Here is a 23,392-nt window from a genome sequence, read left to right as displayed (position 1 = left end):
GGTGGGCCCCAATCAAGTGGCTTCAATTTGGGGTTTAAAGGGAGGGTTTGGTTAGGATTTGAGATGCTATCAAGCCCAAAACTAATTTTTCTTGGCCTAATAAAATTTCTAAGGTTTAAAAGGTTGGATAATGATGTCATAACAAGAATTTGATTAATTAATAGCATGTGGAAGTGATTTAATCAAGTGATTAAATACAATGCTAGAAATCAGAGTAAAAGGGTTTGGAGGCCAACTTTAGGGTTTGGGAAATCGTTTAGGGTTTCGGTTTCAACCAAAATTTTGGGGTTTCAATTGGATTCCAACCATTTAGGGTTTCCCTAGGATTAAAACCTTCTTTGGTCTGGCACAATTGGTTGATCAGATGAAACAAAGTTGTGCTTAGGTGGCATGATCTCACACCTATATTTCCTTCACAAATCTATCTAATGGTTCCTCATGGTATCAAGTGTCTAATACTATTCACTATGTGTGGCTAAAATCTTTCCAAGTATCCAAATAAAATTTCTCTAAACTAATTTAGACATTTCACACTGTGATTTTGAAAACACTGCATTGGATGCACTTATTGAGATTACTATTCACTCCAAAAAAATGCATAATAACCTTAGTACTAAAAATTCTAAATATTCATATTAACTTATAGTGAAAATCGTTTACCGAAATTCAACCTCGAAGTGCCCCTAAAAGTAATTTCACAATTTCAAATATGCATTTCGTCCGGAATTATGAAAATGGGCTATTGCGCCATAAAATCCTAGATAATCAACTTAGTCTAATGACATAGACCATAACGCATTCTGACACTTCTAACTACCTCAAATAATTAAACTCATTTCTAGCACCATAGTGAGTGATAACACTGACTATATTGACGGACTAAAACCTGTGCGATTGGTCGATACGTAAAAACTTATGGGATTTTCATGAGGTTCCTAAAGTCAATAGAAATTCCACCAATGAATTTCTAGCGGGCTATTACAGCATAATCATTATGATCGTCAAAGTATTTTCATTAAAGCTATTAGTAGGTATTGTAACAGCCTGTCAAAAATTCAATGGAGGAATTTTAGTCTATTACTAGGTACAATTTAATCAATCGTCTAGGTATTAGTCTGTCAGCATAGTCAGTTTTACGACTCATTATGGTGTCAGAAACTTGATTTTATTTATTTGAGGTACTTACAAGTGTTAGAATTAGAAATGGTTTGCACCATTAGACTCAGAGGAATATTTAGGATTTTATGGACCAATAAAACAATTTTCGATTTATGGAAGAACGCTTGTTCGAAAACACATTTTGATTATTTTGAGACACTTCAGAGTCTAATTTTGATAAATGATTTGCACTTTGAGGTTAGTATGATTATTTATGATTTCATAGTGCAAAGTTTATTTTTCACTTTTTCGGAGTGAATAGTAGTCTCGGTGTTAGCACCTAGATCGGTGCTTTCAAAATTACAATATGGAACGTCCAAATTAGGTTAGAAAAGTTTTATTTGAAACTTTGGTAAGATCTTAGCCACACATGCAGAATCACTTGGAACCAAGAGGAACCATGAGATGAGAAATGTGAAGGAATCAAGCTTTGTGATCATGTTACCTACTCAATCCAACCATCCAATTTGTGTCAAACCAAAGAGGGCTTCAACCATAGAGAAACCCTAAACACTTGAAATCCAATTGAAACCTTAAAATCTTTGAGAAAATCGAAATCCCATGGTTTCTTCAAACCCTAATTGAACCCGATTTTAACTTAGTGTTTAATCACATGATGAAATCACTTCCACACGCTATTAACCACTCAAATTCATGTTATTATATCCTTATTTATTATTTTAAACCATGGTAATTTTATTGGGTTATAAAAAATTGGATTTGGGCCTAATTGCACCCCAAACCCTATTGAAACCCTAAATGAAAGCACATTCGGTTAAGGCCCACGAAATTGAGCCACTAAGGCAAGAATTTTGGAGGGAGCTTCCCCCTGCCAAGGCTGTCCTTTCGTTGTTTTTTTAGAAAGAGCCGGTAGCCACCCACATAGTGGCCCAATTCCAAGTTTATTAATAAACCATCACTTGTGGCGGAGGAATACTGTGGTTACATTCAAGGACAAAACCATCCAACAAAACATAAAGCAAAATAAACAATAAAAAATAAGCCCATAAAGAAGACACAACTAAACAAGCCTCTATAAAAAAACCACAAAAAGCTACCAATAGCAAAACTCAATGACATCTTAATCAAGGAGTACAAGACAAATCCAAACGCAACAAACCTCTAAGAGCCCAAGGCAAAATAGAATTATTTGTATAGACCAAATCGCCGCCATTGGCACCATCCTTTGCCAACCAATCCACCATTTTATTCCCTTCGCGTAACACATGTTGAAACCGACAAGTAATGACTTAAGTCAAACTAACAATTTCTTCCCAATAATCCTTTAGGTACCAAATCCCACACCTCCCCCTATTCCACCAAGAAATAATCACCAAAGAGTCAACCTCTACAATCACATTCTAAATATGAAGAGATTTGCAAAGCCGCAAACCAGTAAGAAGTGCAAGTAACTCTGCTTTATTATTAGAGCCAAAACCAATAGGAGAGGCGAAAGCCTGCACAAGTCATCCTTGATCATTGCGAATAACTCCACCAATACCACTAGAACCCGGGTTCCCTAGACTACTACCATCTGTAATCAATTTAAACCACCCTTAAGGCGGTTTATGCCACTTGACTAATTTGCATCGCCTTTCCTTTAATGGAACTGGTTGTATACGTAAAGACTCAAGGATCATGGCATCATAACCGGACAAATTATAAGAATTTTCAACTGCCTGGCAAAGAGTACCAATCCAAATACAAATAGATTTGATGACTGGATCAGGAGCTTCCACTTTACCCTCCATTCGAGCTAGACATCGCCTTCTCCAAATTCTCCAAGTAATAATGACAGGGAGCAAACCAATAATAATACCTTGAGGAGACATGCATCTTCCAATTATTACCAACCGAGAGTCCAAAGAGGTTACCGAAAAAGGACCATATCTGTTTTGGAAAATCTGCCTCAATGAGAACATGGTTAATGTCTTCATAATGACCTGCAATACAAAAATCACATTTGGAAACAATAGGGATACCAACACGGAGCAATCTGTCATCTACACTCAAAGCCCCATGCTAAGCCTTCCAGAAATGAATAGACATTTTTAGGAGAAGATTTTTATGCCAAATCCAAGAATGTCAATCCAACGATGATCCTCTGACTCGAATACAATGCCATGCAGATTTAGTAGAAAACATACCTGTTTCTAAGGGAGTCCAGACAAGAACATACTTCCTCGAGTTTTGCTTGGATAAAGAGGCTAGAATACCATCCACGTTCTCTAAACCAACCAAATTCTCTAGGAGATTCACATCCCAACTGTCTGACAACCAACACTCTTTTGATTTTTAGCAAAGGGTGACCCACAATAGGCCTAACATTGCACAAAGGACAATTGTCCCTCCATTTATCATATCAGAACAAAATAGCACCATCTCTAACTCTCCATTTAGAATTATTCAAAATCAAAGGAACACAACGAGCAACCATTCTCCAAAATCTCGAGCCTTTATCAACATCAATAAGGGCCCAAGGTTTCGAACCCACATATTTAGCCTTAAAGAAATTTGCCCAGAGAGAGTTACCTTGCAAAAGCTTCCAAGCTAACCTCATATGCAGAGATGTCTGATTGTCCCTAAGATGCCTAAACCCAAGGCCTTCTTCAGTCACAAGTCTACAAATGTGTTTCCATGCTAGCCATTTCTTTTTATCTTTCCCATTTGATTCGCCCCAAAAGAAATAGCTCATCATCTGATGGATCTTATTGATGATTGCTTGAGGGGCCTGTAAAACAGCAAAAAGGTGAAGGGCCATACTAGAAATGACGTGACATAGTAAAACCAGTTTCCCTCTAGAAGATAGGAGCCGCATTTTCCAGCCACTAAGTTTTTGTCTCACTTTATTCATCATGCCTTCAAGGTCTAAAATTTTTAGATGTCTTAGAATAATGGGAACTCAAAGATATTATAAAGGGAAGTGCCCCTCCACAAAACCTGTACTATGGAGAAGACAACGCTTGTGAGAAGAGGAGATTTTATTCGAACAATACAGGGCGGACTTTTGTTTATTGATGGCCTGCCCCGACCATCTTTCATATTGGTCTAAAATACTTTGGAGCGCCCAAACCGATCTTTGACTTCCATTAGAGAAAATAACCACATCATCAGCATACATTAAATGAGAAATGATAGGCCTACCTCGGGCCTGTTGAAAATTCCCAAATCTATTCTCAGCCACACTCCAGTGGATCAACCTAGAAAGGATCTCTTGCTGAATAATAAACAAATAGGTAGATAGAGGATCACCTTGTCGAAGGCCACGGCCTCCCGGGAAAAAACCTTTCATTGTCCCATTCATCATAACCGAATACCAGGTGTTAGAAATATAGAAAAAAATCAGATCGCAAAATTGGGGCGAGAACCCAAAGATCTGTATGACCCTTATCAGGAAATTCCAATCCACACGATCATATGCTTTTGCCATGTCTACTTTCAACATGATGTTACCGCTGTGGTTTCTTTTGTTGATTGAGTGAACCATTTCCTGCGTTAGACTAATGTTCTCATAGATACTTTGACCCAAGATAAAGGCTCCTTGTTCCAGTGAAACCAATCGTGGAAAGAGGCTAGTCAATCGATTCACAATTATTTTAGAACAAAGTTTATAAAAAACTGAGCAAAGATTAATGGGGCGGAACTTATCAAAACTTGTTGGAGAATCCACCATTTGAATTAGAACCAAATAATAAGTTGTAAAAAATTTTGGTAGAGACTTGGAAGCAAAGAAGTCTGACACTGCATTCCACACATCAATTTTAACTACCTCCCAGCAACTTTTATAAAAACCAGAGCCAAAACCATCAGGACTAAGAGCACTATTAACTGAAATTGAAGACAAAGCATCAAATACCTCTTCCAAGGAGGGCATGCAAACAAGGGAGGCATTCTCCTCCACAGAGATAACCGGATCAATAAGCCGCTCAAAATTTGGATTCTCAACCGGCGGCTCACCCTGAAGAAAGGATGAGAAATAATCAACTGCACCTTGGTGTATGGACTCTAGGGACGCATAAACCACCTCATTTGAACCCATTTCAAGAACCCTCTTTCGCCTTTTAGTTGCTAAGCAAGCATGAAAGAATTTGGAATTCCTATCCCCATCCACCGTCCACTTTAGCTTGGCCATTTGAGCCAATCTAATTTCTTGCCGCCGCCTCCAAATTGCTAGATCTGAAATGGCCCCCTGAAGCTCTCGATCAATATCCTCTTCCCAGTGTAGTTGAAGCTTTAATTCAAGCTCCTCAACCCTATTCTCAAGGGAAGCAATATGACGCACCGTATGCCCAAAAACCCTTTTGTTCCAAACACGTAAAGCAACTTTAGTCTGTTTTAGCTTCAAAATCAGATTCTGGATGGCTGAACAACCCAATCGAGATGCCCAAGCTTGCTGAACACAATCCAGAAAATTATGATGTTCCACCCACATCTGTTGGAACCGAAAAGGGGTAAGACCATAGGAGAAAAGGTCTTGCTTGAACTCAATACACATAGGATCATGATTCGAAGTAGAACATGGCAAGTAGGAACAAATAGCATTAGAAAAAACTGAGAGGAAGGATACATCAAGCAACACACGGTCCAACCGTGCCCAAGAGCGAGCAAGTCCATGCTGACCATTACACCAAGAGAAGGCACTTCCCTTTGAAGCCATTTCAATCAAACCCCCTTGTTGAATCCAGTTATTAAAATCCTCCATAGCTCCAAGTGGTCGTGGCCTACCCCTTCGTCGCTCTGAGTCATTCCGAATTATGTTGAAGTCCCAAACAAAAATACACGTGTCTAAGCCCACATACTGGGCACTGAGTTCATCCCACAATATGCGCCGATCAGCCCTTGTGCATTTAGCGTAAATCACAGTTAATAAAAACTTCTCAAACCCTTCACCCACTCTGAGAGAAATGTATCGTTCTCCCATACGAATTAGATTCACCTTCATTGAGCCATCCCAGAAAATCTAAAATTTTCCCCCCTCAACCTCATTTGATAAGAAATTATCAAAATGTAGAGACAGTGCCAATCGCCTAGCAACTTCCAAATTTTGGAAAGGCTCTAAAAGGGCAACTATTTTCGGTTTCAACTTACCAATCAACTTTTTTAATCTAACTTTAGAAGTCCCAACTCCCCTAATGTTCCATACAAAAATAGGTTAAATCATTGAGGAAGGTTAGGGGCTCGAGCAAGGACCCGAGAAGAGCTTCTCATTTTAACAAAACTCTTTTTCTTGTACTTTCGTTTACCTTCGTTGGCCTCAGATTCATTCATATACTCTTTGTCCTGCAGAAATACTTCAGGATGTAATTCTATCTCTGGCTTGGAGACAACAACCTCCAAACTCAAGCTATCCTCAGCACATTCCACAACCTGTTTCTCGGTGTCTGCATCCTTCTCCTGATCCACACTCTGTTTCATCATGACAGTAGAATTAGACTATTTTCTAGAGCCCATTTGCCCTGGTTCACGTTCTGTTTCATCATCCATAGGCAATATCACGACATGTTCTGTAACACAATTTCATCATCATTTTCCTTTTCAACCTCATTTTCTAGAATTACCTGTTCCATAAGCAACGGATCAGTCACAACTAGGCACGAAACCATCACAACTACACTCGGCACCAAGTCAACAGGATCCTCATTCACAATTGCACCCGAAGTCTCCCCCTCAGGCTCACCACCCCTCTGGTCCCCATTCTCTGTCTCACCTCGCTTCTGGTCCCCATACTCATGTTCAGGCAAAGGATCAGTCACAACACTCGGAACTGTGACCTGAACCTCAACAAATTCCCAATTCGCTCATGTGTCTTCAACTCTTTCCTCCCTACTCGAGACTTACCCAACTTCTCACTTTTCTTAGCATGGCATGTAAGTTTGTTATGTCCATGCATCCGGCACTTACAACAGTAGGCAGGGAGAGTCTCATAGACTACTTCTTGCTTCCTACTCAAAGGCAGGCCCAGAGCACCAATCTAGAAATGAGATAAAAAGTCTTTTGCTGCATCAACCTCCACACACAACCTCGCACCATCCGTTCTCATGGCACAACGAGTCGGATTATCCCACTTAATAAAAGTACTGATAGGAGCCATGAGAATACTAAAAAACGCTTCACTGTAAAAGTTTGGAGGAAATCCCGGGAGGGAAATCCATACTGGAACACGAGAGGGTTCATCATCCTCAGTAAATTATGGTGTCCAACGGAAAACACGATAGAAACTCCCATTGATCTCGCAAACGTCCCTTGACAGAGCTTTCGTGAAATCTACCTCGTTGGCCATATGTACAAACACGTTCCTCGGCCTACGCATGGAAGAGACAATCGGAGTGGAGGAGGGACCCCAACGATTGTGTATGAATGCACGGACTGCATCCAATGAAGGACGTTGTTTCAGAAACTTAAGGATCACCGAGAAGCGGAAGGGCTCTGCAGACTTGATAATTTCTTCACGAGAGAACTGAAAATATACTTCATCGTCTAGGACCTTCGGAAGATGAGACAGCAGCACCATCTCTGGGATGGGCTAAGGGACAACAGCCACCAGATCGACCAAGGTAGTCCGACCGCTGGCTCCATCTATGGCTGCCATGCAGCTAGCCGTGGGAGGCTATGTAGGAAGCAATAGAAACCTTAATCCTCACGTAGAGAGAAAAAGGGCAAAAATGGAAAATCCCTAATATTTTAGTTTTCTCTCCACCTGTTACCAAGGCTGTCCTTTCACTACCCAAGTCAGCCTCAAATAGTGACTGATGGGAAGGCCAAAAGCCATCTCACCACTACCCTTTATAAGGAAACTTCCTTGGCTGAAAACCATGTGCAAAGTTACATGGTATTATCCATAATTTTGGCTAATACCATATTACCCAAAGTGTCTTTTACACACCTTCTATCACCCCCTCCAGATTTTTAAGAGTCTTCCATATCCATTCCCTTTGCATTTGGTCACTTTTCAAACCTTTTCTTGGAGAGAAAATCTGAGGAGTTCTCAGATAGTGTTTTTGGCTTACCTTGCTCCACTTTTTGGAAGTTGTTTTAAGTGTTTTCTCACAAAGTACCATTCACATAAGTTGTTCCTCTTCAAATTTAATTTATGTTGGTATGTTCAGTGTAATTTTCATGGTCATTTGATAGTAAAAATTTTGTTTAAGCATGAATAGGTCATTCTAGGCGATTGTCTAGATAGTGTGTGATGTTTTTATATTTTTGAGCACGTTATTGGAAAGATCTTGGTCTGATTTTTTTATGGTTTATAGTTAACATGCTAATATACATGTTTGATGGAGATTAGTTGCAAGTTATATGTTTCTTTATAAGAGTTTTGCAAAGATCTAAAAAGTTCAAAATGAGGAAGTTGAAAACAGATTTTGTTTTGACTAAGCTTGCTCCAATGGCTTTAATATTGATAGATGATGTTCCTAGGACTTTGATTTACATGTTAGGATGTTAGTTTGAGGATTTATGGTGCTGGTTTGTTGGTTTTAAGGATATGAATTTTTATACATGAAAAGGTTCGGATGGGTTTTATATTTGAGGTTTTCGGGTAGATCTATGTTTTGATGCACATTCTGCCATGTGATCTTAGGTTTGATGTTTAGATCTATTCCAGAACTTGATTATTAACCATACAATATTGTTCATTTGTGATTTATTTCATGAAATGTTTCTGATCTAATAGTTTGATCAAAACCAAACCACATAGTTTTTGGTTTTGGTGAAAGTGTGGTAGCTGAATGTTTTAAGTTGGATTTTTGGACTTTTTTGGTTTTGGCTTCATGATTCAAAGAATGATGGTTTTATGTATGTGTTATGAATGTATTGAGAGTATGTTATTGGACTTTTGGAGTTCTTGGAGTTGTTTGAAAAGAGTTAAAACCTTGAACATCTAGGGTTGTGCTTAAGGTTAAAAATTTGAAGTTTTGTATTGAACAAATTTGTGGTTTTTGTGATGTGAGTTGTATTGGTTGTTCTAGTATGTTACTTGAGCATATGATAGATTTTGTATGTTGAAATATTTCAATTTAAGCATGAGAAATGAGGTTTGATAGAATTGCAACAAAAATAAAGAGGTTTGGCCTATACACATTTCGGCCTAAGCATGTTTGAGCTGGTTGTGATGTGTTTTAAATCTTTCTAATTAGGTATTTGGATTTAGGACAAAATTGACATGATGAATGTAAATTTTGGTGCGTTTTGGAGTTATGATGTGAAATCCTTAAGTTAGGAAGTAAAATTGTAATTTTACTCTAAGTCAGTATTTTTATGTTTCTAAGTTGTTAGAAAGGAATTTCTAACAGTTTGAAATCTCTCCTTAAAACTTTTCATAATTCAGGCATTTAATTCGTCACGCTATGATCACTATAAGTTAGCTTCTAACTTATTGTTAGAATATTGTGTATGTGTGTTGGTAAGAGAACAATTGTTCACGTTCTTATGATCTTATATATGCCATGCTATGCCATGTCCGTACATGTATTTCTGTTACACATTATGTGATGTCATGAAATATTTATCTGTTACACATTTTATCATGTCATGAAATGTTTATCTATTATACGTTTTATCAAGTTTTATCATGTCACGAAATGTTTATCAATTACACATTATGTCATGTCACGAAATGTTTGTCTAATTCATGTTATGCCTTGTCATTCATCTCACATATATGTCACATTACATTATGTCAGGTCATCTATCATTTCGTTTCATGTCTCGTCATATCGAGTATAGAGTGTGTCTCGAAAATAGTACTTTCACGTCAATTTAATCTGTTTATATTTATCACGATCCTAAGTGTTAAGAATGAGGTAATATCCTAGTGAAATTCCATTGGTTGACAAGGTAAAGATCAACAGGATTCAAATGGGGCGTAACTAGTCACCAGAGTGATGTCAGACACTAACACTGATGGTGCCTCCAACATTTTTAATTTCATGTTATACGTACTCGTACTGCTGCAGATACCTGTCACGGGATACATACAATACGTTTTTCATAGCAGGTGCAAATACCTATGTTGTGATGCGGTAATCGGCTAGGACACATGGCTCAAGGGGAACCATGTAGCATCCATATGGTCACTTTTATTAATCATGCTTAATTATTGAACAAGATTCCATATTTATGTATTTCACGTTCATGTTCATATTATTTAACATTCAACTTTATGTAATGTTCTTTTCAAGTCGTTTTTTTCGTGTCAGTTCAAGTCATGTTATTTGTTAAGTCACATCATGCTTATTTATGATCATGTTTTACATTTATGCGTTTAATGTCATGCATGCATCTTTAAACTGTCAGCTTAAGTTGTTTGTTAACTTGCTTAGATTTGTAATAAAATTTCATCGTAGTAGTCATAATTGTCATTTCCCCTGGAATGGTAGGTACTGTGACAAGGATCAAGGGAACCAAACTTGACCAAGCTAAGGTTGGCATGGCTAGAACTGAGTAGTATTGATTTTACTATAGGCGATTGCTTCCAACCGATAGGTTGCTACATGTATATTACTATATTGCTAGAGAAGGATATCGTGGGAATTTTGGAGATCATAGAACTTTTGGAAAGTACAGGATGAGGACTAGGATATTACAATCTGTGCTAAGTACTTATCTCTTGAGGTTTGAGAAGGCCCATGTTGTAGGGACCCTACTTTTGTTCATACATGGTTTAAACTAGTCTCTAAATGGTTTATGTGAATAGTTATGGATAAGTAGTTAAGTTTAGGATTAGCATTATGGTACTTTATGTATTGCTCAACGAAAAAAAAATTATCTACTCCGGATATTGCATATTGCTAGATGCATGCTAGATGCATTGCATCATTAATTGTCATGAACGAGGGCAATTAATGTAACACCCCACTTAATTAACTCTTGATTAACCCTTAAGTACTCTAGATTAGGCTTTTATTTTTGGGTTAATCACTTTTATTAAGATTGATAATGGGATTAGCATTAAAGTTGGTACTTAGTGTTAATGACCTAAGGATTAGAGAGGCAAGCCCATTAGTAATTTTATTGAGGCTTTTTAGGACCCAAGTACATTCATGGGCCTAGCCCAAGAAAAATCTTGAACCAAGCCCTTTGGAAATGAAGGCTAGTCTTGGCCCAAGTATAGGAAGGCATAAGGTTTTTGGTGTAGATTGGAACCCTTGGCCCTTTTCAAGCTCATATGGCCCAAAGCCATGTTTGGACTCATTTTACCATTCAAAGACCAAAGGCCCAATACACCATACCATTGGTTTTCTTAAGCCCAAATCACACTCAAAGTACCCAAATTAAGTTTTGAAAATTGGCTAAGGACATTAACCATCATACTTGAGGTTTGTGCACTTTAAGCTATGCTTTGAAGCTTAATCATGCTTAATCTTTTCTTAAACTTTTTAATTCAAATTTTCTTGAATTAATACTCCCTTAAACCATGATTAGACCATGTTAATATCCTATCTAAACCATTCCACATGTCATTAAGAAAAATGACATAACAAGCCCAAACCATGCTTCAATCGGTTTTGTGCATTGCCCTTTGTAATGCTTGACCTGTTTTGCCCTTGGGCCCAACATTTTTGTGGTTTATCCTCAAGGATAATATGGTCCTTAAACACCTCATCAGTTGAGCCTTGGACAAAATTGGTTGCATCAACCAACTCAAAGAACCAAACCGGGTGTACCTTGGTCTAGTTTGTGTAGGAACCATTTGGATTGAATTTTAATCAGCCTCCTACCATGGTTTTCACCACCACCCCATGCCAGCTCCTTCTCCACCCAATCAGCAAGAAGTCCCATGACCATCATGAAGGATTTTGACTCATTTTTGCTGCCCAAATAGATCCAAAACCGAACTGATTTTCTGCCAGCACAAAACCACCTTCATCCACCTGTTTTCATGGGTGGTTTGAGGGATCTTCTGCCATCCAAATGATGCTCCACGACCTGGAGTCATCTACAGCACCCTTGCAGCTACTGTGCAGAGGAAATGATGGTGGTTTAGGGCACTATTTCATTATGCACAAGTGACCTAAGCTCATGCAAGCAAAGCTGGAAATTTTTAAGATTTGAGCACCTCCCACTTCACCCAATCACCAAGCACCCAAGCCAACGTCCCTCACCCCTTGGCCACCAATAAATACTTCCCTACCCTTCTCATTTCACCCACACCACAGCTCCAAGCATCATCTTGAGCCTTGAGAGCATTTCCCCCTCTTAGAGATCAAAAGAGTGCAAACTGAGTGAGTTTTGGTGAGTTTTTGAGTGTTCTTGTGTAAGGCAGTTTAGAGTGCTTGGAAGGCCACGAAATTTGTAATTTTTCTTCCTTTTGATCTTATCTAGCATTTCAAGTTTTGTTTCCAAGTGTTGGTACGAAATTTGGTTGCTTTTTGAGAAGGTTATGATGCTTAATGCAAAACCGGGTCAATTAAAGGAAGGTTTGAATGATTGAATGTTTTTAATTGGAAATTTAGCTATGGCATGTCCTAAGCATGATTTTATGTGATCTATCATTCTCCTAATACGATTATGGAATGTTAAATTTTTTATTAGAAGCATGTCATGATAGGTTTTAAATCTATCTTGTTTTGATTATCAAGCATGAATCGGTTTTAAGCATATTGGTGATTAAGGATTTCTTAGTTTTGATTAAGTGTTGGGATGAACTTGATTACTCAAGGATTAGACTTCATAATGTCCCTAAAGATGTTAGTGATTATTAATGATTAAATAAAATCTCATATGCATGCATTCATAGGGATCAATAGTTGAAATACCATAGGCATCAACTAGGATGCATGTCACGGGTTGGGGCTAACTGGACAAGTTCCACTTTGAATTTTAAAAATATAAGGGCATGAATAGTTTTAGAATGCCAAAAATATGAATTCCAAGAAATTTGGTTAAATTTGGAGTTCGTTTGCAATTAGTGAAAATTTAGAGACTAAATGATAATTTTTGAAAGTCTAGGGGTATTTTTGTAAATACCCAATTTTTTTTGAAGCCTTTGATTTTGAACCTATCCATGAGAATATTAACCCTAACTTAGTATACACATGATTTACCCAGCTACGAAGCTAATTTCGAATTTTCCAGAAAGTTTGTAAGTTGGCCTTTAACTTACACCTTGATAATTTTCTTATGAATTATTGATAAATGCTTCATTTATTCTTCAATTATCATTTTGAGCATAATTTATAATGTTATATGACACATTGAGTGCATACTTATATAACACATGACATTTTCAGAATTTTTGCATATTACATTTATAGAAGTCATTTTTTTTGCATGAAATTTACTACATTTTCACATGTCATGAAAAATATTTTTTAAAATATTGCATGAAAATAATTTTATCATGACCTCAAAGGCTAGGATGGGGAATTATCCTATTGGAACTCCTCTGTCCACTCTGGAGTGTTTAATAATGGAGTGGTAACCCTTGGGTTGACAAAGAACAGTCAACAAGAACAGTCAACAGGTTTCGAATGGGCTCTCTTTTTAAAGAACACCGGAGCGAAGTCAACATGTTATAACATCTAATGCTGGTGGGTGTACATGTTATGATTTTTATGATGTTATGTTATTCACCAATGCATTGAGAATGAGTTTATAGACAACGTAGTTTCAGCGTAAGTTATACTATGGTCACCGGTAGGTACTCACAGCGCATATGGAGAACTGTGATATTACCACACGTTATGTTGTTAATTAAGATAATGATGTAAGTCTATGATACTGAAATTTTTATGAAGAAGTTATATCTTTTAAAAAAAGTTGATGACGAAATTTCTTAATGAGTAAAAACCCGTGTCTTCATTTTTTTTTAAAGATGTTGAGGAATCTGGATGGTTGCATCTCATGCATTGCATATTTATCATTTTCATGATTGATTTATCTTTGTGTCAGTTAGTTGTTTAACTTATTTAGATTTCGAGTAAATCTCACTCGTTTATGGGACCACTATCATTCCACTCGGAATGATAGAAGTTGTGTCAGGAGTCGACCAGGACGAGATTGATGGAGCACTGGATTCGCATGACTAAGGAGGAGTCGAATTTGGAGAGGAAGCTGGACTTAATTTTGAGTTCATAGCTCAAGTCCTTTATGCTTTAGATCGCACTAAGAGAATGATATGACTTTGTATATAAGTCTATGCTACTTTAGAATTTCAAACATGATGATTATCTAATGAAGTTGAGATGTTTTAGTTATTCTAGCATATTTTTCACCATAACCTTTTATTTCCGCTGCAATTATTGCATACTGCTAGTTGCATACTAGAATTTATTGCATATTAACTTTCATGAACGGGGGTATGTAACCTTTTGTTGTATGTCCCGATACTCTAAGTCTTCGTTCCATCCCAAGCGGGGATTGAAGCGTCACAGGTAACCTTGTGTTCCATGTCTCGGCGCTTTAGAGTCTGTCCGATCTGAAGCGAAATTTAGAGGCGTCATAGGAACTCCTGGCGTAATCATTTTGATTGTTAGGGTATCTCCGTTAAAATATTCATGGTGTAATCATTTTGATTCTCTAAGTATCTCTGACAGAATACGTTGGATGAAATAATTTTGATTGTTCACCTATTTCTGAAGAAACAACTGGCAAAATCATACTATATGTCAAGCTCAGTTTAAGTTTAGTTCATGTTCAGTTCATGTGAAGCATCTTTCAGTTAACGTCAAGTCATGTCAGTCACGTTACTTTTCAAGTCAAGCACATGTCATGTTATTTGCCAAAAAATGTCACACATTATTCTATCACATTGCATTTATGTCATTTTACTGTCACGCATGCATATGTATACTATTAGTATCTTGGTAGGTACTTGCTGAAATTTGTTAACAAATCTCATTTGATAATCCCAACTACCATTCCTCCCAGAATGGTAGACGTTGTGTCAAGATATCGAGAACTCTGATCCGAAAGATTGAGCGAGGCTGACTAGTCAACAGAGAGATGAGGAAGAACTAATAACTATGGTTCTCCACTTTCTGGACGTGATTTTAGGAGATCATAGCCAGGCTACGTGAGCAGCTAAACAATTTAGTAGAATAGATTTTATTTGGAAAATGATACTTGGCCCCATGAGTTTGCCATTTCAAAGTTACCTCTCGGCTATTTTATTTTTTATTTTTTCCTAATGGTTAAGAAATTGATTATTAGTGAAGTTGTGTATTTTTTTAATTTTCAAACATGTTTAAAAAAAGTTAGAAACAAATAGAAAAAAATGAAAAATATAATTTGCGATAATGGTAAGTTTGATAGGGCAAACTCATGGGGTTGAGCAGCTCAGACTGTATTTTTGGAGTGTTGTCTCCAATACTTATATTGTTACAGACCTTTTGGACAAGTGTTGTAACCTTTAGATATCTGAATAATATGAAGTTATGAAGTATGTTCATGTTTTTAGGATACATTACTTCTAGTACATTATTGCTCTAAGAAAAAAATTATTCGTTGCAAATATTGCATACTGTTAGATACATGCTAGGTACATTGCATCTTTAATTGTCATGAACGGGGTGATGTAACATTGTGTTGCATGTCCCGATGCTTCAAGCTCTGTTAAATTCCAATCAGAATTTGAGGGCATCACAAGGATAATTTTGCAAGACGAGATTTGGCTCAAGAAGAAAAGAAGAGACCTAGACTAGTAATGAAAATTTTAGTTTATGCTTTATTTACTAGTCTACTATTTTGTTAAGCACATGACTTTGAACTAATTTTAATAAGTGCTCCATTAACTCTCTTTTAAAATTTTCAGTATTTCGCAAAGTTTTGTTTATTTTATTTAAATTATGGAATCTATTATACCTTGCTCTTAAGTGAGTTTTAAAGAAGTTAGTAGAATCCATACTTTCGTATTTTCCAAAAGTAGTATTATATTATTAACCATAGAGGAACGAGGAGTTACAAAACCCAATCTTTTCACCCCCTTCAAATTGAAGCTTTTCTATTTTCATAGACTTGGATTTAATGTGGTTAAACATGAGGCAAACCAAACAAAGGCAACTACTAAATGAACATATGTGTATAACCTACTCAATTCAAAAAGCTATAAATAAAAAAAGATGAACGTGTACCAAAGGGTTTGTAGAGATTACCCTCAGGCCTCAAAGCCAGTACTCTGTATACAATTACCTAATCTCAAGAAATATCTTTACTGAGAGTCCTACACAATCACATGCCTCTCTCTCTCTCTCAAAGAAGAGAAAAAGAGACTTGAGCTATATAGATGTGTGCGTATAATTAACTGTCTCCAATTCTTGTAGTGTGATGTTGAGGGTAGGGCTGTAAATAAACCAATCTATAAAATTGATTGTCCAATACTCGCTTAGCTAAACTCAAATCGAACTCGACTCATAAAAAAAAACATGATCGTAAAAGCAGAATTCCACTAGATTAGTAAATGAATCATACTTGATTTAACTCGACTTGACTTGGTTAAGACCCACTTGTTTATACCCGACTTGGATCATTAGCTCGACTCGATTAGAGCTCGCCCATACATTGTTGATTATTTATATGTATAGCTTATTCTTATATATTAGTATTCTTATATATATATATATGTGCTTCTAAACATATTAAATTTAAAAATATAACTATAGTAACTTTAATAATTATATATGTAACATGTAACTCAATTATAGTAGTTGTAAAAATTTCATTAAATTCAATAATTTGTTTTTGAAACTTTGTATTTTTAATTACTCAGTTCATTTAAAAATAATTAAAAAAAGATTTCAAATAGTACGAGTAAAAACTTGAGTAATAAGTTGGCTTGTCTCGGACTCGTTAAAAAGCATGGACAAAGATCGATAAATAATTTGATTTGACTCAAGCTCATGTTTGATCAACTTGAGCTCGTCGTGGTGAGCCCCTAGCTTGAATTCAAGTTATTTAAGTCAAGATCGACTCGATAAGCCAAAGGATTGACTCAATTTGGATCGATTAAAGCTCTAGCCAGGGGATTGTTCCAATTACCATAGTCCACAAGAAGGTGCATTTGATAGCGCACACCAATGTGATTTCTGGAGTATCAAAGGATAGCTTTTCATGTCGCTCAATGCCAACCTTAGAATAGCTTGCAATCCTTGTATTTTTGGCATGTACAACACTAGTTTTCCTTAGGGGTGGGCAAAAACTCCCGAAATTCTGGCTTCGGCCAATTTTCGACAACGTTTCAACTCCGATGGAGTCGGATTTTTTGGAATTCGATGTCGGAGTCGGAGTAACCCACTAGTTGGAGTTGGAGTTGGAGTCGGAGTCTGGAGTCTATATAGGCTCTATACTCTGACATTTAAAAAAAAAAAATTGCATAATCAGAACAACAACATTCTACTTTAAGAGGAATGAAGTCGTTTCGCTCAGAAGGGGTCCAAAACGTAGAACCCCTTATTGAAGTAATTGAATGATGTCGTTCAGCTTTTAGCAGAATGACGTCATTTCATAAAGAAGTGGATCCAAAACAAAAGATCCCATATTGAAGTAACTAAACGATGTTGTTCTACTTTGTGCAGAATGAAGTCATTTCGTGAAAAAGCAGGTCCAAAACGCAGGACCCACTTCTTCCCCCCTCACTTTCGCACAACACCCACCTGCAAGTCCCTTTGTCACCCTCCTCTCCATACTGTGCTTCAGCTCCCTCACCTTCTGCCATCACCTGAGGCCACCTAGAGCCACGTTCCGGAATTCATCACAAATTGTAAGCAACTCGGCACTCACTCTGTGATGCCCCCAGCCCCCGTTTGGGGTTGGACAGTAATTGAAGCGTCAGGACATGTAACTCAATGCTACATACCCCTTGTACATGATAGTTAAGATACAATGCACCTAAAATCTAACAGTATGCAATAATTCGCTTTAACTACTTAAGGACGGTGGAAAAAAAATAATCATGGTACTGAATGTAAAATCCCAAAAGTTTGAAACTTCCAAAATTGTACTTTTTCAAAATAGATGATTGTTTTTAAAATTTAAAACATTTCCCAATACAAAGGGACCATCAATATACTGTTTCATAAAAACCATAATTCATTATTTTTTCTTTTCTACTACTACTCCCTTCTTTCTTTTTCTAGTCCGGCTTCTTTCTCTTTTCCAAAAAAGGATCCTTATCTCTTTTCTTTAGTCTCTTCGCCTCTTCTATAAACTATAAGGCCTCAGAGAGGAGCCGGTCAACATTCTCTATCATATCCAAAAGAGATGGCTCTGATGAGCTCTCAGTGGTCTTGGGCACCTCCTCGATGGTCGGGGGTACCTTGGTTCTCTTGCTTTTCGTCATCTAGCTCTGTCACAACTTCTACCATTCCGAATATGGAATGGTAGTGGAAACTACCACAGTGAGATTTCAATAAATCTTAGCACGTAAACAGCCAACATACAGCAAATATCACAGGCAATATAAGTAAACCGCAAATAACAGCAATAAAAAGCTCCTTAGGCCTTGACCTTAGTAACCTTAATCCTAGTTAATTAGTAGTTGGGCAATTTGAGAATAAGAATAATTTTAGATATTTGAGTATGCAAGAGGACCGTATACTTTGGATTTAGAAGAATTATTAGAAGATTCTAGTGCAATATTAATTTTTGAGGAAAAATGAAATTTTTGGAGCTTGATTGGTTAGTAATATTATTTTGTAGAATTTTTAGTACTTTTTTAATTTTGAGAAAATGTGCCAAGTGGCCAATGTTAGAATGACAAGTGGCATATTGGAGATTTTGCGACCTTACTGGGCCAAGCAATTTGGGTTAGATATTTAATGGATTTGGAGAATGCCCAAAGAGTGGCTTACGAAGGGCTCAAGATTTTTGGGTATACAGGATTAGGAGAGGCAATAAGACTTTAGAGCCTTAATGGACTAAGGATATGATGGGCTAAGGTTAAGATATTAAAAAGCCTTAGGCCTAACTTGCGGGATATAAAGATTTAAGCCTTTCTTAGAGGACACTAGAAAATAGGCCTAATGAAAATGACACAAGGCCATTGGGCATAACTTAGTAAGAGTGAAGATAATAGGCCCAACTTATTAAGCATGAAGGATTAGAGACGGAAGCCCATTATTAGTCTTATTAAGGCTTTTAGAACCTTAGGAAATTTATGGGCCAATCCTTAGAACCCTTAAAACAAGCCTCATAGGAGTGCAAGACTTGGTAGGATAGCCTTGGACCAAGTATGAGGAAGGCATAAGGCCTTCGGGCTAAGCTTAGTATAGATTTGACCCATTGCCCAATTAGGTCAATAAGTCAAATCGGCACATTTGATGGTTTTGGAGAATGCCCAAACAGTGGTTTACGAAGAGCCCAAGCTTTTTGGGTATAAATGATTAGGAGAGGCAATAACACATTAGGGCCCTAATGCAATAAGGATGTGATGGGCTAAGGTTAAGATGTTAAAAAGCCTTAGGCCCAACTTGAGGGATATAAAGATTTAAGCCTTTCTTAGAGGACACTAGAAAATAGGCCTAATGAAAATGACACAAGGCCATTGGGCATAACTTAGTAAGAGTGAAGATAATAGGCCCAACTTATTAAGCATGAAGGATTAGAGAAGCAAGCCCATTAGTGATCTTATTAAGGCTTGTAGAACCTTAGGAAATTTATGGGCCAATCCTTAGGATCCCTAAAACAAGCCTCATTGGAGTGCAAGACTTGGTAAGATAGCCTTGGACCAAGTATGAGGAAGGCATAACACCTTTGGGCCAAGCTTGGTATATGACATATCAAAACTACACCAATCGGCACACATGTGTGCCCTTTGTGTGCATGGACTGTTTTGCCCTTAAGCCCAATCTTTTTGTGCCTTTTTCTCAAGGTCACTATGGTCTTGTAACACCTCATGTGATCCCTTTTAACCTAGACTAAGACTTGAACAAAATTGGTTTCAAAAACCAAACCAAATAGCCAAAATCGATTTTACCTAGGAAGCTAGTTGGATAGCAACCGAATTGGTTGAGTTTCAACCAACCAATTGCCATGGCTGAGCAACTACCCCATGCCACCTGCAGCACCACCCAATCCCCTAGAGGCCCTCATGGCCAGCATAAGCCTTTGACTAGGTTTTTCCACCCAAAGAAGGCACCAAAACTAAATGGCCTTTGTGCACAACTCCATCTCAATAACCACCCTTCATTGCATCATCTTCTTTAAGCTGCACCTTCATGATTACTTGGCAGCCAACCCTCCACCTTCTACCACTTGAAAAAGCCTTCATGAAGACCTTACACCTACACAAATCAGCCTTGAAGAAGAGAGAAAGGGATGAGTCAAGTGCCATGATCAAATCACCTTGAACCCGTTAGCCCCATGGTTTGTTTTTGTTTATTTATTTATTTTTTCTGCACCACGACTAGACCAGTTCTTTAGGCTTAATGTAGCACCTGACTTGATGAGCTCATGGTGATTTTAGGCCGCTATTCCCCCTACACAAGATGACACAAGCTGATGAAGGCCACTATTCCCCCTGCACAAGATGACACAAGAAAATTGAATATGCATGCATTCATAGGGATCAATAGTTAAAAATACACTTAGGCGTCAACTAAAGTGCATGTCATGGGTTGTGTATGTTTGAACTAGTTTCACTTTGAATTTTACAATTTTAAGGGTATAGCTGGTTTTAGAATATGTAAAATATGATGTCCATAAAGTTTGGTTAAATTTGAGATTTGTTTGCAAATAGTGAAAAATTAAGGCCAGTGGCAATTTTTGAGAGTTTAGGCGAATTTTTGTAAATACCCATTTTTTAAACCCTTTAATTATGAGCATCTTCTTTAGAGGTTCAAATCCTAACTTAGTATGAATTTGATTTCAGCCACTGTGACTTTTCAAACTTGGAAAGTTTGTAAGTTAGCTTTTAACTTACTCTAGATAATTTATTTATGATTCTTATGTAAACACCACATTCATATTAAATATCATTTTGAGCATGAAAAATCATATGATACATCATTGAGCATTTGATTACTTGTTTACATGACATGTGAAATTCTTACCATTTTTAGCATATTGCATATAAATGTCATTTTCACATGTAAGCTTGTTACATATGAATGGGGAATTATCCTAGTAGAACTCCTTTGCCCATTCTGGAATATTTAAGAATGGAGTGGTAACCACTAGGTTGACGAAGATCAGTCAACGGACTTCGAATGGGTTCTTTTTAAAAAACGTCAGAGCGAAGTCAAATGTTATGAAACCTAAGGCTAGTGGGTGTACAAGTTATGATGTTATGTTATGTTACCAATGCATTGAAAATGATGTCTGTAGACAAAAATATAATGTCAACATGAGTTGTGCTACGGTTACCGTTATGTAATGCCCTGTTCCCGGAGGTCTGGAGAATTAGCTCTTATAACCTAAATATCAACTCAAAATCACAACTATAAATAACCCAGAAACTCCATAAAAATATTCATTTATTCAAACCAACCATCTATGTTCCTTCATAAGGACAATACATAAATTCTTAATAAAATAAATTTAAACTCTCCAAAAGACTCGAAAATATCCTTAAATCATCAAATCAAAATAACTGAAAATAACCAAATTACTAACTAAGACTCTCAAATAAAAACTTGTACACTCGAGTACTTATTCCTTAGTGAACATCAAACCTCTATAATACTGCCTACTCTTGCTCTCCAGTAGAACCATCAAAATTATCTGAAAAATGTATAGGGATAAGGGGTGAGTTATCAACAACTCAGTAAGCAGAAGACATATACTAGTGTGTAAACATGAGCATTTATAGAGTTTAGAATGCAGAAGAAAATATTTTCTTTCAGAATGCAAAATCAGAATAATGTTTTCAAATGCAGCGTCAGAACGTGTTATCAAAAATATCAGAGCGAAAATTTGAAAATATTCATAATCAAAATCCCTTTGGCATAGCATAAACTAAAACATTACATTTTATCTTATCATATCAGAAAAAATACCATGTTTAACCTTCGTGGTAGGATTATGCAAACCCCGGTAGCTAACCGAGCAGAAACAGAATGTGAATCTTCTCCTTATTTATTCTCGGAGCCCCGAGTGTGCACATAGGAAAGACCACGCAGAAAACCACTTTGTTTCCAAAGTGGGTGCACCAGAAACAGAAAAGTTGGTACCAACCCAAATAGAGGCCACCGTTTTACACTCGTGGTAAGGTCAGAATGGAACAGAAACAGAAACAGAATGTTATGCCAGAGGTTTTCAGAAAACACATCAGATCATATCAGAGTACAGAAAATCTTCAAAACAAAACAAAATCATATCACAAAACATAATTTATGCACAAAATTTCATATTCACTCTCTTTTTCAAAGTTTAGAATCAGAATGTTAAAAAATCAGCTAATGTCTACACCAGTTATGACAGAAAATAATTTATTCTTAAACAGAATCTCATGAGTAATGTAGAACAAATAACTGAGGCAGTTCCAATTTAGTTTCATAATCAAATATGTAAATTTTCCAAAAATAACCTCAGCTCATTTAATTTTAATGCAAAGTTTAGCATAAGAACCACACTTACCAGAAGTTCTTAGCTTTTTCGGAATTTCTCAAAAATGTCGAACAACAATTAATCATAACCTATAAAATAATCACATAATTCTCGTAAATTTTCAATTAATCACGTATTTCGATATTTAATCCTAAGCTTCTAAAATAACCTATTTAATTCCTTAACATTGATTTAATAACTTTGACCGAAACATTTAAAAGTCAGACCCATTTATTATTGAAACCCAACTATAAAGTTTAATACTGGATAACATAATTATCCCAAAATATTTTAAAATAAACCATAACTATTTTTCAAATAGACTAAACCATATCTAAAGTGTAAAAATAACATTACACCAATATTGTTTACTCTAAAAATAAAACTTTACTTAATAACATGTTAAAATACTTAAGTGATTTTCTGTGATCATATTTAAAATGTTCAAAATAAAATTTGACACTTACTGTAAAAATAATATGCTACCATTAGTACAATTTGGAAATCCTATTTATTTTCTGCAAAATTTCCTATACCTCCTGCATAAACCATGTAAAAACAGATTTAATATAAACAAAAATTTCAAATTGAAACCATCCAATAATAAGGGTAAAACTGTAATTCCATGTCCAAATACTATGCAAAATCTAAGTTTACGTAGACTTTAAAGAAAACACTTCATGCAATCTCGGTGCAATAGTCGGCGAGGACAGGGGCGCGAGGTACTCACCGTGAAGGGAGGAGCTGTGCG

The sequence above is a fragment of the Juglans microcarpa x Juglans regia genome, chromosome 5D (assembly GCF_004785595.1).
Source record: "Juglans microcarpa x Juglans regia isolate MS1-56 chromosome 5D, Jm3101_v1.0, whole genome shotgun sequence".
Classification (NCBI taxonomy): Eukaryota; Viridiplantae; Streptophyta; class Magnoliopsida; order Fagales; family Juglandaceae; genus Juglans; species Juglans microcarpa x Juglans regia.
Note: the sequence above shows the minus strand (reverse complement) of the source record.